Source organism: Ursus americanus, chromosome 22, assembly GCF_024610735.1.
Source record: "Ursus americanus isolate L20-20 chromosome 22, mUrsAme1.1.p, whole genome shotgun sequence".
Taxonomy (NCBI): Eukaryota; Metazoa; Chordata; class Mammalia; order Carnivora; family Ursidae; genus Ursus; species Ursus americanus.
Genome location: NC_142148.1, coordinates 50,855,421 through 50,870,714, shown reverse-complemented (window position 1 = coordinate 50,870,714; position 15,294 = coordinate 50,855,421). Strand labels below are relative to the sequence as shown.

The 15,294-nt window shown below is 47.3% G+C and overlaps 1 protein-coding gene across 1 annotated transcript in view; it reads left to right on the top strand.

The window, feature by feature from the left end:
- Positions 1-10,159, top strand: part of LOC148108139 (uncharacterized) — a 485,477-nt gene extending 475,318 nt beyond the window's left edge. Inside the window, exon 11 of the mRNA XM_087853856.1 lies at positions 2,849-10,159. The gene's annotated coding sequence lies outside the window, so the exon portion shown is untranslated. The remainder of the gene's footprint in view (positions 1-2,848) is intronic.
- Positions 10,160-15,294: the final 5,135 nt, after the last annotated feature.

Genomic DNA, 15,294 nt, shown 5'->3' with positions numbered 1-15,294 from the left:
GAGGGACTCTGCATTTTTTTCCCAGAGCAAAGCTGGTTCCAGTCACTAACATAATAATCCACACCAATACTTCCAGTGCAGGACTGAGTGATCTGACCAAAAGCTCCAGAAATTGTGGACAGCTGGGTCAGCAAACCATACCCAGGATCTTAGAAATGGGGGTGCATCAACCACACAGTCTCAGAGAACCAGAGGAGAAAGGACGGCCCCCATTACACTACTCCAGAACTCAGCAGCAGCCACTTGGCCACAAAATGACAGCAATAACTCTGGATAGTGAGAAGGTACAGACAGCCAACAGGTTTTTATCTCACTTCCCTGTGGGCCTTGAGGACAATGTAGGCATCAAGCTGCTGTCCCACACTAAGCAGTAATAATCAGCCTCTTTCCCAGGCTGAAGCCCAGAGATCAAGAAGCCTGGCTGCCTGACCTGGAGCCCAGGAAGCTCTTCTGAGAGGCAATTGCAAATCTGGGGGTCAGGAGTTTGGCAACAAAGCCCAGGTGTTGCTGAAGCTGAGCTGCTCCCCTAGTGCACGTGTTGGTGGCCATCTCTCCTTGGCCCTTGGACACTGAGGGTGGCTGAGTCAACCCCACCTGGACCACAGACCCTGGCATGGGGGAGGGACAAGTAGAACAGTGAGTTGGGTGAATGAGGGAGTGGACCAGAGCTGAATGAGGGGCCCCCCACAAATCTTCCACCCAGAAAAGTTCAGCTCTCATCTGTGCAGAAAGTGAGGAGCACAATGAGAGGGGCACAGGTCGTGTATAGATGCTCAAGAGCTCTGCTCCCTGAGATTCCAGAAAGGGGCAACCCTAAGTCCCTCTTATTCTCTCCCTAGGCACCATGGGGAGATGGGCTCCTGCATTCATATATGTCCCTGCTCCTTGACACTCAGCCCTGGGTACCATCTCTAGCAGAATCATGCCCCCCACAAATGTCCATGTTCTAATCCTTGGAATCTGCCCACGTGTTGCCTTACATGGGGAAGGGGAATTAAAGTTGCAGATGGAATTAGGTTGCCAATCAGCTCACATTAAAATCAGGAGATGATCCTGGATTATCCAAGTGGTCACAAGGTCATGAAAAGTGGAAGTGCAGCAGAAGAGTCCACTAGGATGTGGGACAGTCAGTCAGCTATTGCTGGCATTAGAGGTGGAAGGGGCAACTAAGCAGGGAGTGTAGACAACCTCTAGAAGCTAGAAAAAGCCAGGAACCAGATTCTCTCCCAGCGCCTCCAAAAAGGAACACCCTACAGACGTATTTATTTTAGTCCAGTGAGGCCCATATGAGACTCTAACCTGCAGAAGTGTAAGACACTATATTTATGAGGTTTGAAGGCAATACATTTGTGGTAATTGGTTACAGCAATGGGAAACTGATACAGTAATTCCCAAGTCAATGGACTGAAGAAGAAGAATCTTGATCATTTCAGCAGATACAGAAAAAGCACTTAGGACAATTCAACATACATTCAAGATTTTAAAAACTCTCAGCAAAATAAGAATTAAGAAAGACTTTGTCAACTTGATGAAGGACACTTACAGTTTATAGTTAACATAATAGTGATGGAAGATAAAATTATTTCCTCTGAATTCAACACGACACAGGAGTTGGTGACTATCATAACAAATACTAGGGTCATCTACTGATTTCATTTCCTTTGGATGTATCCCTAGATATGTGATTACTGGATCATATGGTGGTTCTATTTGCAATTATCTGAGGAAACTCAGTACTGTTTTCCATAATGGCTGTACCATTTTACATTCTCATTAACAGTATATGAATGTTCAAATTTCCCTTTTCTTACCAACATATATATAAACCATCCTAACAGGTGACATGATATTGTCCTTTGATTTGGATTTCTCTGATGATTAATGATGCTGAGCTGCTTTTCATATGTCTGTCAGCCATTTGTATTTCTTCATTGGAAAAATGTCTATTGAAATATTTAGCCCATTTTTATGTTGGGTGAAACACTTTCTTAAAAGATTCATTTATTTTGAGAGAGCGAGAGAAAGCACAAGAGGAGGGAGGGTCAGAGGGAGAAGCAGACTCTGCTGAGCAGGGAGCCTGATGTGGGACTTGATTCCAAGACTCCGGGATCATCACCTGAGCAGAAAGCAGATGCTTAACCAACTGAGTTATTCAGGCGCCCCTGGATTAAACACTTTTATTTTAATGATTAGTAGCAGTTTCTTATATATTTTGGATATTAGCCTCTTTTTTATTTTTTAAAGATTTTATTTTTTAGAGAGAGAGTGAGCAAGTAGTAGGTGGGGCAGAGGACAAGGTAGAGAATCTCAAGCAGAATCCAAAATGAGTATGGAGCCCAAAGCAGGGCTTGAACTCATAACCCTGAGATCATGCCCTAAGCTGAAATCAAGAGTTGGATGCTTAATCAGCTGAGCCACCCAGGGCCCCTAGTCTCTTTTCTGATACAAGGTTTGCAATTGGATTCTCCCATTCTATAGACTGCCTTTTCATTCTGTTGATTGTTAAAGAGACTATCCTTTCCTCATTGTGTACTCTTGGCACCCTCATCAAAGATCATTTATCCATGTATGTGTGAATTTATTTGGGGGCTCTCTCTTCTGTTCCATTGCTCTATCTACCTGCTTTTTTTTTAAAAAAATTAATGTATAGTATATGTTTCAGAGGTGAAGTTTAGTGATTCATCAGTTGCATATAATACCCAGTGCTCATTACATCACGTGCCCTCCTTAATGCCCATCACCCAGTTACCCCATCCGCCCATCCAACTCCCCTTCCGCAACCCTCAGGTTGTTTCCCAGAGTCAAGAGTCTCATAAGGTTTGTCTTTCTCTGATTTCTTACCCTTCAGTTTGCAAAGAGCAATGGACAGATGATCTAAGCAGAAGATCAACAATCAACAAGATCTCACTCTTTGCATCAAAAAACAAGGGCTTTGGATGACACACTGGACCAGATGGACTTTAGAGATATATTCAGAGCACTTCATCCTAAAGGAGCAGAATGCACATTCTTCTCAAGTGCACATGGAACATTCTCCAGAATAGATCACATACTGGGTCACAAATCAGGTCTCAACAGGTACCAAAAGACTGGGATGGTTCCCTACATATTTTCAGACCACAATAATGTAAAACTTTTTTTTTTTTTAAGATTTTATTTATTTATTCGACAGAGACAGAGACAGCCAGCGAGAGAGGGAACACAAGCAGGGGGAGTGGGAGAGGAAGAAGCAGGCTCATAGTGGAGGAGCCTGATGTGGGGCTCGATCCCATAACGCCGGGATCACGTCCTGAGCCGAAGGCAGACGCTTAACAGCTGTGCCACCCAGGTGTCCCCACAATGCTGTAAAACTTAAAGTCAACCATAAGAAAAAATTTGGAAGACCACAAATACATGGAGCTTAAAGAACATCTTTTCTTTTTTTAAGATTTTATTTATTTATTCGACAGAGACAGAGACAGCCAGCGAGAGAGGGAACACAACCAGGGGGAGTGGGAGAGGAAGAAGCAGGCTCATAGCGGAGGAGCCTGATGTGGGGCTCGATCCCATAACGCCGGGATCACGCCCTGAGCCGAAGGCAGATGCTTAACCGCTGTGCCACCCAGGCGCCCCAGCTTAAAGAACATCTTACTGAAGAATGAAGGCGCCAAGCAGAAAATTAAAGAATTAAAAAAAAAAATGGAAGCAAATGAAAATGAAAACACGACAGTTCAGAACCTTTGGAATGCAGCAAAGGTAGTCCTAAGAGGGAAGTATATAGCAATACCAATCTTTCTCAAGAAACAAGAAAATTCTCAAATACACATCCTAACCTTACTCCTAAAGGAGATGGGGAAAAAACCCAGCAAATAAAGCCTAAAGCCAGCAGGAGAAGAGAAATAACAAAGATTAGAACAGAAATCAATGATATAGAAATCAAAAGAACAGTAGAACAGATCAACAAAACTAGGAGCTCATGCTTTGAAAGAATAAGATTGATAAACCCTAGCCAGACTTATCCAAAAGAAAAGAGAAAGGACTCAAAATCACAAACGAAAGAGGAGAGATCACAACCAACACTGAAGAAATACAAACAATTATAAGAACATATTATGAGCAATTATGTGCCAACAAACTTGGCAATCTGGAAGAAATGGATGCATTCCCAGAAACATATAAACTACCAAAACTGAAACAGGAAGAAATAGAAAACCTGAACAGACCCATAATCAGCAAAGAAATTGAAGCAGTAATTAAGAATCTCCCAACAAACAAGAGTCCAGGACCAGATGGCCTACCAGCGGAAACCAAACATATAAAGAAGCATTAATAACTTATTCTCCTGAAGCTGTTTCAAAAAATAGAAATGGAAGGAAAACTTCCAAACTCTTTCTATGAGGCCAGCACTACATTGATCCCCAAACCAAAGACCCCACCAAAAAGGAGAATTACAGACCAATATTCCTGATGAACATCGATGCAAAAATTCTCACCAAGATACTAGCTAATAGGATCCAACAGTACATTAAAAGGATAATTCACCGTGACCATTTAGGATTTGTTCCTGGGCTGCAAGGATGGTTCAACATCTGCAAATCAATCAATGTGATACACCACATTAATAAAAGAAAGGTCAAGAACCATACGATCCTCTCAATTGATGCAGAAAAAGCATTTAAGAAAATACAAAATCTTTTCTTGATAAAAACTCTCTGCTGTGTAGGGATAGAGGGAACATGCCTCAGCATCATAAAAGCCACATATGAAAAACCCATGGCAAATATCATCCTCAATGGTGAAAATCTGAGAGCTTTTCCCGTAAGGTCAGGAACATGACAAGGCTGTCCACTCTCACTGCTGTTGTTCCACATAGTACTGGAAGTCCTCGCCTCAGCAATCAGACAACAGAAAGAAAAGACATCCAAACTGGCAAAGAAGAAGTCAAACAAGGTACTCTATGGAGAAAGTCCCAAAGACTCCACCCAAAAATTGCTAGGACTCATACAGGAATTCAGCAAAGTGGCAGGATATGAAATCAGTGCACAGAAGTCAGTTGCATTTTGATACACTAAGAATGAGGCAGATGAAAGAGAAGGCATCGATCCCATTTACAGTTGCCCAAAAAACCCATTAAATTACCTAGGAATAAACAGAACCAAAGAGGTAAATGGTCTGTACTCTGAAAATTATAGAACCTTATGAAAGAAATCGAGGAAGACACAAAGAAATGGAAAAACATTCCATGCTCATGGATTAGAAGAACAAATATTGTTAAAATGTCTATGTTACCCAAAGCAATCTACACATTCAACACAATCCCTATCAAAATACCATCAGCATTTTCCATAGACCCAGAGCAAACAATCCTAAAACTTGTATGGAACCAGAAAAGACCCCAAATAGCAAAAGTAATATTGCAAAAGAAATCCAAAGCTGGAGGCATCATGATTCCAGACTTCAAGCTATATTACAAAGCTGTAATCATCAAGACAGTATGGTACCGGCACAAAAACAGACACATAGATCAATGGAACAGAACAGAGAATCCAGAAGTGGACCCTCGACTCTATGGTCAATTTATCTTCCACAAAGCAGGACTGAATACCCAATGGAAAAAAGACGCTCTCTTCAACAAATGGTGTTGGGAAAATTGGACAGCTACATGCAAAAGAATGAAACTTGACCACTCTCTCACACCATACACAAAGATAAACTCCAAATGGATGAAAGACCTAAGTGTGAGACAGGAATCCATCAGAATCCTAGAGGAGAGCATAGGCAGCAACCTCTAGGACAGCAACCTTTTTCATGACACATCTCCAAAGGCAAGGGAAACAAAAGAAAAAATGAACTTGTGGGACTTCATCAAGATAAAAAGCTTCTGCACAGCCAAGGAAACAGTCAAAAAAACTAAGAGGCAGCCCACGGAATGGGAGAAGATATCTGCAAATGTCTTAATCAGATAAAGGGCTAATATCCAAAATCTATAAAGAACTTCTCAAATTCAACACCCAAAGAATAAATAATCCAAGCAAGAAATGGGCAGAAGACGAGGATAGACATTCTCCAAAGAAAACATACAAATGGACAACAGACACATGAAAAATGTTAAATATCACTTGGGAAATACAAATCAAAATCATAATGAGATACCACCTCATTAACAAGTCAGGAAATGACAGATGTTGGCAAGGATGAGGAGAAAGGGGAACCCTCTTGCCCTGTTGGCGGGAATGGAAACTGGTATCTAATTCTGGAGAAGAATTTGGAGGTTCCTCAAAAAGTTAAAAACAGAACTTCCCTATGACCCAGCAATTGCACTACTAGGTATTTATCCCAAAGATACAAATATAGTGACCCGAAGGGGCACCTGCATCCCAATGTTTATAGCAGCAATGTCCACACCAGCCAAACTATGGAAAGAGCCCAGATGTCCATTGACAGATGAATGGATAAAGAAGATGTGGTATATATGGAATGGAATGTATATACGTGGTATGTATAATGGAATACTACTCAGCCATCAAAACAATGAAATCTTGCCATTTGCAATGATGTAGATGGAACTGGAGGGATTACGCTAAGCAAAATAAATTAATCAGAGAAAGACAATTATCATATGATCTCATGCATACGTGGAATTAAAGAAACAAAGTAGAGGATCATGGGGAAGAGAGGAAAAATACAACAAGATGAGAGAGAGGGAGACAGGCCATAAGAGGCTCTTAATCATAGGAAACAAACTGAGGGTTGCTGGAGGGGAGGTGGTGGGGGATGGGGTAACCAGGTGCTGGGCATTAAGGAGGGCACGTGATGTAATGAGCACTGTGTATTATATGAGACTGATGAATCACTGGCCTCTACCTCTGAAACAAATAATACATTATATGTTAATTAATTGGATTTAAATAAAAAAATAAAGAGCACCCTTGCATAAAAATAAACAGACAGACAGAAAGTAGACCAGTGATTACCTGGTGACGGGACGGTTGGGGAAGGGAAGGATTGTAAGGGCATCAGGGAATTTTTTGAGAATGATGACTATGTTCATTATCATGGGTATATACATGTGTCAAAACTCATCAAATTGTGTTTGTTTAAAAACGTCTTCCCCTATGGACTCTGGGAAACAAACTGAGGGTTTCAGAGGGGAGGGGGTGGGGGATTGGGCTAGGCCGGGGCTGGGTATTAAGGAGGGCACGTATTGCATGGAGCACTGGGTGTTATAGGCAAACAATGAATCATGGAACACTACATCAGAAACTAATGATGTACTGTATGGGGAATAACATAACATAATAAAAAAATTTAAAAAAATTTTCCCCTAGAGCTGATAAGGGGGTGTGGTACCTGGCCCATTTGGTACTCCTATTCTGGAAAATTCTACTCCTTAACTGGCATTCTTAGAGAGGTATTCCACCAAGGCTTCCAAATTGTCTTTCTGTAAAAATATTTTTTCATTATTTATTGATTTAAGAGAGACAGCGCGAGCACGAGCAGGGCCAGAGGGAGAGGGAAAAGCAGACTCTGCTGAGCAGGGAGCCTGACGTGCAACTTGACTCCAGGCACCTGGGATCATGATCTGAGCTGAAGGCAGACGCTTAACTGACTGAGCCACCCAGGGGCCCCCAAATTATCTTTTGTAAACAGAATGGAATGGAGTAAGTATGTACTTTGATCTGCCTTCTGCTGTAGGCCTGCCAACTCCGGAACCTAGAGTCAACCTCTGTCCCCAGCAGACGAGGAAAATGAAAGGCAATGGGCTGCTCCAAGGTCACTTTCAGGTCATGGCCAACCCAGTGGTTTGTCCTCCCACATGCCAACTGTGGGCCTGTGCTCAGGTCACTGGGACACCTGGCTTCCTAAACCCTTCATAGATGTCCATTGTTTTTCTGGTACGTGTTTTCCCTGTGAGGCTGGATTGAGACCATTTTCTCTGTCGTTCAGAGTTTATAAGGACACTCTTGGAAACCGGTCTCAGTTTCAGGGCAATGGTATTCCATCCTTCCATTGTATCCCCAGGTCACAACTCTTTCGTCCTCCTGAGCCGCTTTGGTCATTGGTGCCTTTATCCCAACTCTTTACGTGGCCAGCCTCACCCCTCTGGAGACCTCATGAACCCAGACTCTGCACAGGCAGTCTGAGGATCAGGCTGACATACCTGTGCTTGGCCGGGGTAATAAATGCCTTCATTATCCCGGACCACCCAGCTAATATTTTATCTTCAATATGAATGCCTCACTCCACAAAGGCCCTGTTGTTCTCACCCTTAGGCTGTGGCAAAGCCTGACCATAATCTCCCTGTTCCTAAAGGACTCACAGGGCTCAGGTTCAAACTTTTGTGAGCACTTGCAAAATCCTTTGGGAAATCAGTGTAGTTTATAGCAGTGTCTTATGCCACACCTCTCAGGCTCATCTGCCCCACTTAGCGGATTTCCAAGTGAGCCCGTGCACCACACACAGAGTGGCCCCTAGCGCCTGCCTCTGCCCACGTGTCAGGGCTGACTCAGGAGCTCAGGCTCCCACCTTACCCCCTTTCAGCCTCGGCCACCCCTCTTGAAAGGACTATGTGCTCTGCACACATCGCAGAGATACGGGAGGGCACAGGAAGGAAACCCACTGAACTAAAGAAGCTCATAAACTATTGACCTCCTTCCATCCTGCCTCCATATACCCCGGAAGAGAAGAGCAGGAGAGGCCTGCCGATGTGGACAAAGACCTGCCCTGGCTGTTTATCTTCCTGACAATAAAAAGGCCTCCTCATTGTAACCAAACTGTTGCTGAAAATTCTGTTTTCACTGGTGAAACAGATAACTTTTGTCGAATGGCCCGCTGGCTCCTTGTTCTCAGTGTGGTCCGTGGACAAGCAGCCTCGGCATCTGCTGGGAGTATGTTGGAAATGCAGAGTCTCAGGTCCCTCCCAGTGTTACTGAATCAGAATCTGTATTTTCATGAGATCCTCAGGGGATCCGGGCCTAAGATGATGTCTCAAAAAACCACTGTTGAATGTTCCCCAAAGAGAAAGCTAATCAGCACCTTGGTATACCAAATGGGGAAGGCATGGTTGTTTCCTGGGCCTTTTTGGCAGTTTCTAGCATTCTAGAATTCCATAAAGGGTTGATTCTCCAGTGGCCCTGATGGGAATTTTTCTGGAAGAAGGGAAAGAACACCATCCTTGCCGGGAAATTGAGCAAGGACGGAAGCTATGCATGGGCCCAACAGCAAGAGCTCCAACGCGCCAAGGCTGATCCCCTGCTCTAGAGCTCTCTGCTGTTCTTATGCTAGATCCCTTTGTGTCAGGTGATGGGATGGGAGATTGTTCTTGCTTCTGTATTGCTGTAACCCGTCCTCTAAGATTCACTTTTGTTGTATCCCAAAGTTTTGGGACCCATGTCTTATCGTTGTTCTTTACTTCCATTTAATTTTTACTTCATCTTAGAATTCCTGCTTGAATCACTAATCGTTTGGGAGAATGTTCTTTGACCTCCATGTATTCATGGTCTTCCCTGGTGTTTTCTTGTGGTTGATTTCTAGTCCATAGCATTGTGGTCAGAAAAGATGCATGCTATGATTTCCATCTTTTTAATTAGTGGAGACTTGTTCTGTGGCCTAATAGTGATCTGTTCTGGAGGACGTTTCATGTGCACGCAAACGGAATGAGTGTTCTGCTGTTTTAGGACGGGATGCTCTGCATGCGTCTGTTAAAAGCAGTGCATCACCCAAAGCCACTGTTTCCTTGTTGATTTTCATTTTGGATCAAGTCCACATTAATAGAAGTGGGGTGTTAGAACCCCTACTGTATTGCATTACAGTCAATTAGTTGCCTGCTGTTTTTTATTAACTATTTTTTTTTTTAGATTTTATTTATTCGACAGAGATAGAGACAGCCAGTGAGAGAGGGAACACAAGCAGGGGGAGTGGGAAGGAAGAAGCAGGCTCATAGCGGAAGAGCCTGATGTGGGGCTCGATCCCATAACGGCGGGATCACGCCCTGAGCCGAAGGCAGACGCTTAACCGCTGTGGCACCCAGGCACCGCTTATTAACTATTTTATAAAAGTATTTGAGTCCTCCTATGATGGGTGTCTAAATATTTAAAATTGTTCTATCTTCTTGTTGCATTGTCTCCATGATTATGACACAGTGTCCTTCTTTGTGTCTTACTACTCTTTTTTTTTTTTTCATTCTGTTTTGTCTGATAGAAGTATTCCTACCTCTGCTTTGTTTTGGCAACCACGTGCATGCTAGATGCTTCTCATCTCCTCACTTTCAATGTGCAGGGGACTCAGTAGGTCTGGGGGCTCAAGCTGAGTACCCAATTTTGGACAAATTGGTGTAAGAGTGGAAACTGAGACTAAGTGTGTAAACTAGAGAATGTTTGAGACATGGACTTCAGAACAACATGGACCTAAAAGTCCCCTTGACCACCAAGGAGAGGGTGGGTTTCTCTGGTCAAGGATATGGGCCATGGGGCACCATCGTGGCTCTGCCTTTAAGTTTCTGCCTTCGACTCAGGTCATGATCACAGGGTCCTGGAATGCAGGACTGCATCAGACTCCCTGCTCCAACAGAAACCTGCTTCTCCCTCTCACACTCCCCTGCTTCTGTTCAATCTCTTACTATCGCTCTCTGTCCAATAAGTTTTAAAAAACTTAAAAAAAAAAAAACGATATGACCCATTATCCTGGCAAGAGAGAACCCATCCCTGATCCAGCAGATGCCAGCCAGGGAACAGTGGCTACCATGGATCGGACGCAGAGCCTGGGGCCTGGAGGGAACTGCTGCTTCAGAAGAACTGCATAAGGAGATGCACGAAGGCTGGAAATCCTGGCTCCTAGGTCAGCATAGATGTTCATGGAACCAGGCTCAGGTGTGCCCTTTAAGGTACCCCTCCCATCTTCTCCCAACACACAAAACAAGCAGGAAAGGGAATCCAGAGATCACTGACAAGAATCCCAGAAAGATTCCAAACTTGGTAAACGGCCAACGGGGAGACTGAGGCTGGAAAGTCCTGCCTGCCCTGAGTCCATCTGCAAATTATCTTCCTCTGGCTTTGTCCCCTTCACACGCAGGATTTGATCTCCTTCCGTGTTTTTCCCCACTAGGTGCTGATGCAGTTCCAGAGATTGAACTACAATACGACAAGTTCCAAATACGGGGGCAATACAAAACCAAACACTAAACCAAAAAAGCATCTCAACGGAAGAAGCAGGACACAGTCTTCCTGGCCTTAGAGCGGAGAAAGGCAACCCCAGTCCTGGGGCAGGAAGGAGTTCTGGGGCATACAAGTCTTAAGGACTCCCACTTTCAGTGGTTGTTGCTATTCCTGGGAAAGTCCCTGCAACCTCTAAATCTCAGGAGTTCTGAGGGGCTGTCTCTGCTGTTTGCCCAAATTCATTGACTGAAATGGACCCGTGCTCTGAGTAAGGGGGATTTGGGGGTGCCCTCCAGTGGCTAGGGAGAAGGGCTGGCACTTCTCCTTCCTCCCACATACAGTAGCTGATGACTCTGGGGGATTTCCTAGGTCAGGAACGAATATGAGAGACTGTGCAAGTTTTCCATTACTGCAGGAAGTAAAAGACCCAAACCACACACATGGGCTCTAAAACAAAACAAGGGCTTTAATCTCCTAACATGCAAATCTATCACGGTACTATTTAAAACAACTAAATGGTGCCCCCTACATAAGGAAATAGATGGGGGGAAGGGGTGTGGAGACAATGGGCACAAGGATGCAGCTGCTGAGGAATCCCTGCAGGGCCACTGGACACTTGCTCAGTCCTGAGGTTGACTGCGGCCAGTTCTTCTCCTTCTTGAGTGCTGCTGACCAGCTAGGACCGGGGCTCCAGCTGGCAGGACAGGGTGTAGCTAAGGACAGAGGGACACCTGTGAGTTGCCCAGGAGCTTCCATTCAAGAGTCCCTGCCAGTGTTTGCCCACAGCTGGAGTCTGGCGCCCCGGCAACAAGGCCTGAGGCTGCCCAGGGAAGGAGGATCCCAGGAGTGGCCAGCAGAAAGAGTCCACCCCGAACCTCACCGACCCAGCTCCTGATGGGCCTCACCTCTCAGCCTCGCTGAGCGGCTCCATAGCCTGGAACCAGGCCCAAAAAGGATCCTCGGGCTCTAGGGTGTAATTCTCGGCAGCCACCTGGAGCAGCATGATGTCCGTAATGACTTGGTATTCCTGAGCAGACAGAGAAGCACAGGATGCATAGGGAGCCTGGGGGGGGTGCGGGGAGCTGCAGGGTCTGGTGAGGGTTGAGCAGCGGGACCAGGCACCCATCCCAGGTCCTGGCACACATGGCCATCCTCCTCCCTGCAGATTCATCCGGTCTCCACCTGTTCTCAGAGATGAGTATCAGTAGCCCCTCCTCCGGGAAGTCCTCCTGGATGCCATGCTCTGTCCCCATCTCCTAACGGGATGGGACTTGCACTGCTTTCTTCTCAAGGGATCCCAGGAAATGTGAGGTGGAGGGGATGGAGCCAAGCAATGTTCTTCCCAGGGACATCTCTGAAGCCCACTCCCTACCCTTCCCTGCGGGAAGCGCCACATATGCTCACCTTATTTCTTTTGTGGTGGTTGATCTCATTCTCCTGGAATGCAGACAAAGTCCATCAGAATGAGGCCCCTGGTTCTTAGGAGCACTTGATTCCCATCCCTTCTCATGCTGCACCATGGCCAGGACCCGTGAGGGGCCGTGCATACACAGATAGTGGGCCTGGGATCTAGGCCAGGCTCTGGGGTCCAGAGAAAGGAGGACATGGGGCAGATGGACTGGCTACAGGTCGGGACCCTGCAGCACCACCCTCTCGGAAGACAGTAGGGGAGGCCGAAGCCTCAGGCAGGAAGGGGCTGCTGCGGCTACTGAGGTGCTTGCTGACGTGGAGGGTCCTGACTTCATTCTCCCCCCACGGGCAAACTCACCGGGGGAGGCTGAGGTACACTCAGACAGACCTCACGCAGCTTTGCCTTCAGGAAGCTCTGCTGCTTCACCAGTCTTCGGCACCGGGAGCCGTGGCCTAACTGCAGCCTCACCTCGCTCATCCCTGAGATGGGCAACAGCCCCCAGGCTCACAGGGTAGCCGTGAGGCTGTCATGAGGGGAGGTTTGCCGAGTCCTGAGAGCTCAGGGCTCAGTACAGGGGCGCTCTGCTCCCAAACCTCTGGATTCTGGTCCCTCCCCCACAATCCTCAGGCTCACCCACCTCCAGATAGTCCTCCATGGCGGTATCTAACATCACCAGCTCGGTGAGGAAAGTGCCAAGGAAAGGCACGACACCCTGTGTCATGAGGGGGAGGGTTGGGATGAGTCCCTGCTCTCTGGTGTCCACAGGGACCCTCCACTGAAAATGCTCCAGCCTCCTAGCCCACCCCAGGGGCTCACGTGGAGCAGCCTAGGACCCTTAGCAGCCTCCCCCCACGGGTTCCCTTTCCCCTCCCCCCCCAGAACATCAGACTCCTCCTCATCACCTTCAGGGCCTGCTTTTCAAAAATGCCAGGGAATGGAGCACTAGGTCGGTCGCTCCCCACCCACAAAACCCATTCTCTATGGACCACTCTGGACCCTCCTCCTGGTCCTTTTGAAATAAGAATTGTAGAAGCTGTGGCCCCAGAAGCCGCAGCTGGAGTGGGAAGGCCCCCCCCTTCCTGATCTTTCCTTTTTGGGAGGCTTCCAGCCCTCAGGGAGGAGCCCTCCTCCTCCTCTGACTTTGGAGGCCCTGGGCCTCAGGCACACTCACCTTCTTCTGCATCCTCTTCTGGGCTCCCCGGAGGGCCATCACCAGGGTGGCAAATCTATTGGATGGTCGCTCCTGCAGGGCCAAGGACAAGTTCCTTGAGACCATCATACCCTCAGGCCACTTGCCCCCACCATCTTGGACTTCAGAACCTAGACATCTGACCTAACTCATACTGATCCTGAGGCCCCATTATCCAGAAGCAGGCCGTGAGTGATTCCAGAACAACTCACTCCAACATTCACTCCATGTGTGACCTTGAGCTTGCAGCCTGGCCTCCCCAAGCCTGTTTTCTCATCGGGAAACGTGACAACTCCACCTATCTCCCATGGTCTCCTGAGGACTCAGGGTCCTATTACTCTCATCATTGTTGTGGCCCTCAACCCAGCCCAACCCCATCACTGAGCACAGGTCTGTCCTCTGGGCTCTCCAGGTTTGTAAAGGCCCCCACCTGGACCAGCTGTCGACACAGAGAGAGAGGGTGTCTAGGCTAGGGAGTCTGCTTGGACACCACCTGCTTGCCCCCTCGCCGCCAACGGCATCCTCACCTAGGCTGTCGCCACATTCATGACAAAGGCTTCCCCTCCCCAAGGAATGCTTCAGACCATTCCCGACTTCATCCTCGCAGGACCCTGTTCCCTCCCACCCCTCCTCTCTTTCCAGACCTGCACCTTCCAGGCTACCTTGATGAGCAGGTTCCTGCCCTGTGCGGTGTCCTTGCTGCACAGCTTTTGAAAGATCCTCAATGGCTTCCTGAAGAGAGGCAAGGGAGGCAGGATCAATGGACGAATAATGTGGCAGGGTTGAGTGCGAGTGCCTTTTCTTTGAGAACCCGAGTGTCAACCTGCCTGGTTGAGGGTTTCTTCTGGGATCCCCTGAGCACTAACGTCTTTGTAGGACATGGGAGGGAGCTCTCATGTGGCTCGTCCTGGGCCTCCCTTCCCATATTCATTGAGAAACGCTGTTTGGGTCAATTTGGGGTTCAAATGGGCAGAGAACTTAGTGGCTGTCAAGGAAACACGTGAAGAGATTTAATGCAGCTCAGCCCCGTGTGGGACATTTGGCAAAACTGATTTCTAAAGCGGGAGGCATGGTGACCTCCTCACCAGGGAGGCTGAGAGACGCACCCACCAGCCCAGGTCCTGTGGTCGGGGTTTGCCGCCTCCCAGAAGGTCCAAGCTGCCTGAGGGGGAAGAGGACAAGCCTCTGGGAGCTCCCTCGTCCATCCTGGTCCCTCCATGGAGAGAGGCCTACTCACCTGGAAACCTTCCCCCACGTGTTCTCGAGGCGGTGAATGGAGACACTCTGCAGAGCCGAGAGGATGGCACGTAAGGACGAGTAGTTCCTCAGGGTTTGACAGGCCTGGGGAGGGAAGAGAATGGGCTGTCACGTGGGGAGCCGGCACCTGATTGGCTCTCAAGCTTCAGTCCCCCTCAGGGGAAAGTGCTCCTGCTGGAGGAAGCCGCTGTCCAGGGACCTGCCGAAGGGCACACGTGAGGCCCAGAGGAGGAGGAAGATTTTACCTCACTCCAAGGAAGGAGCCAGGCAGAAACGGAGCATCCCAGCATGGGGCCATGCAAGGC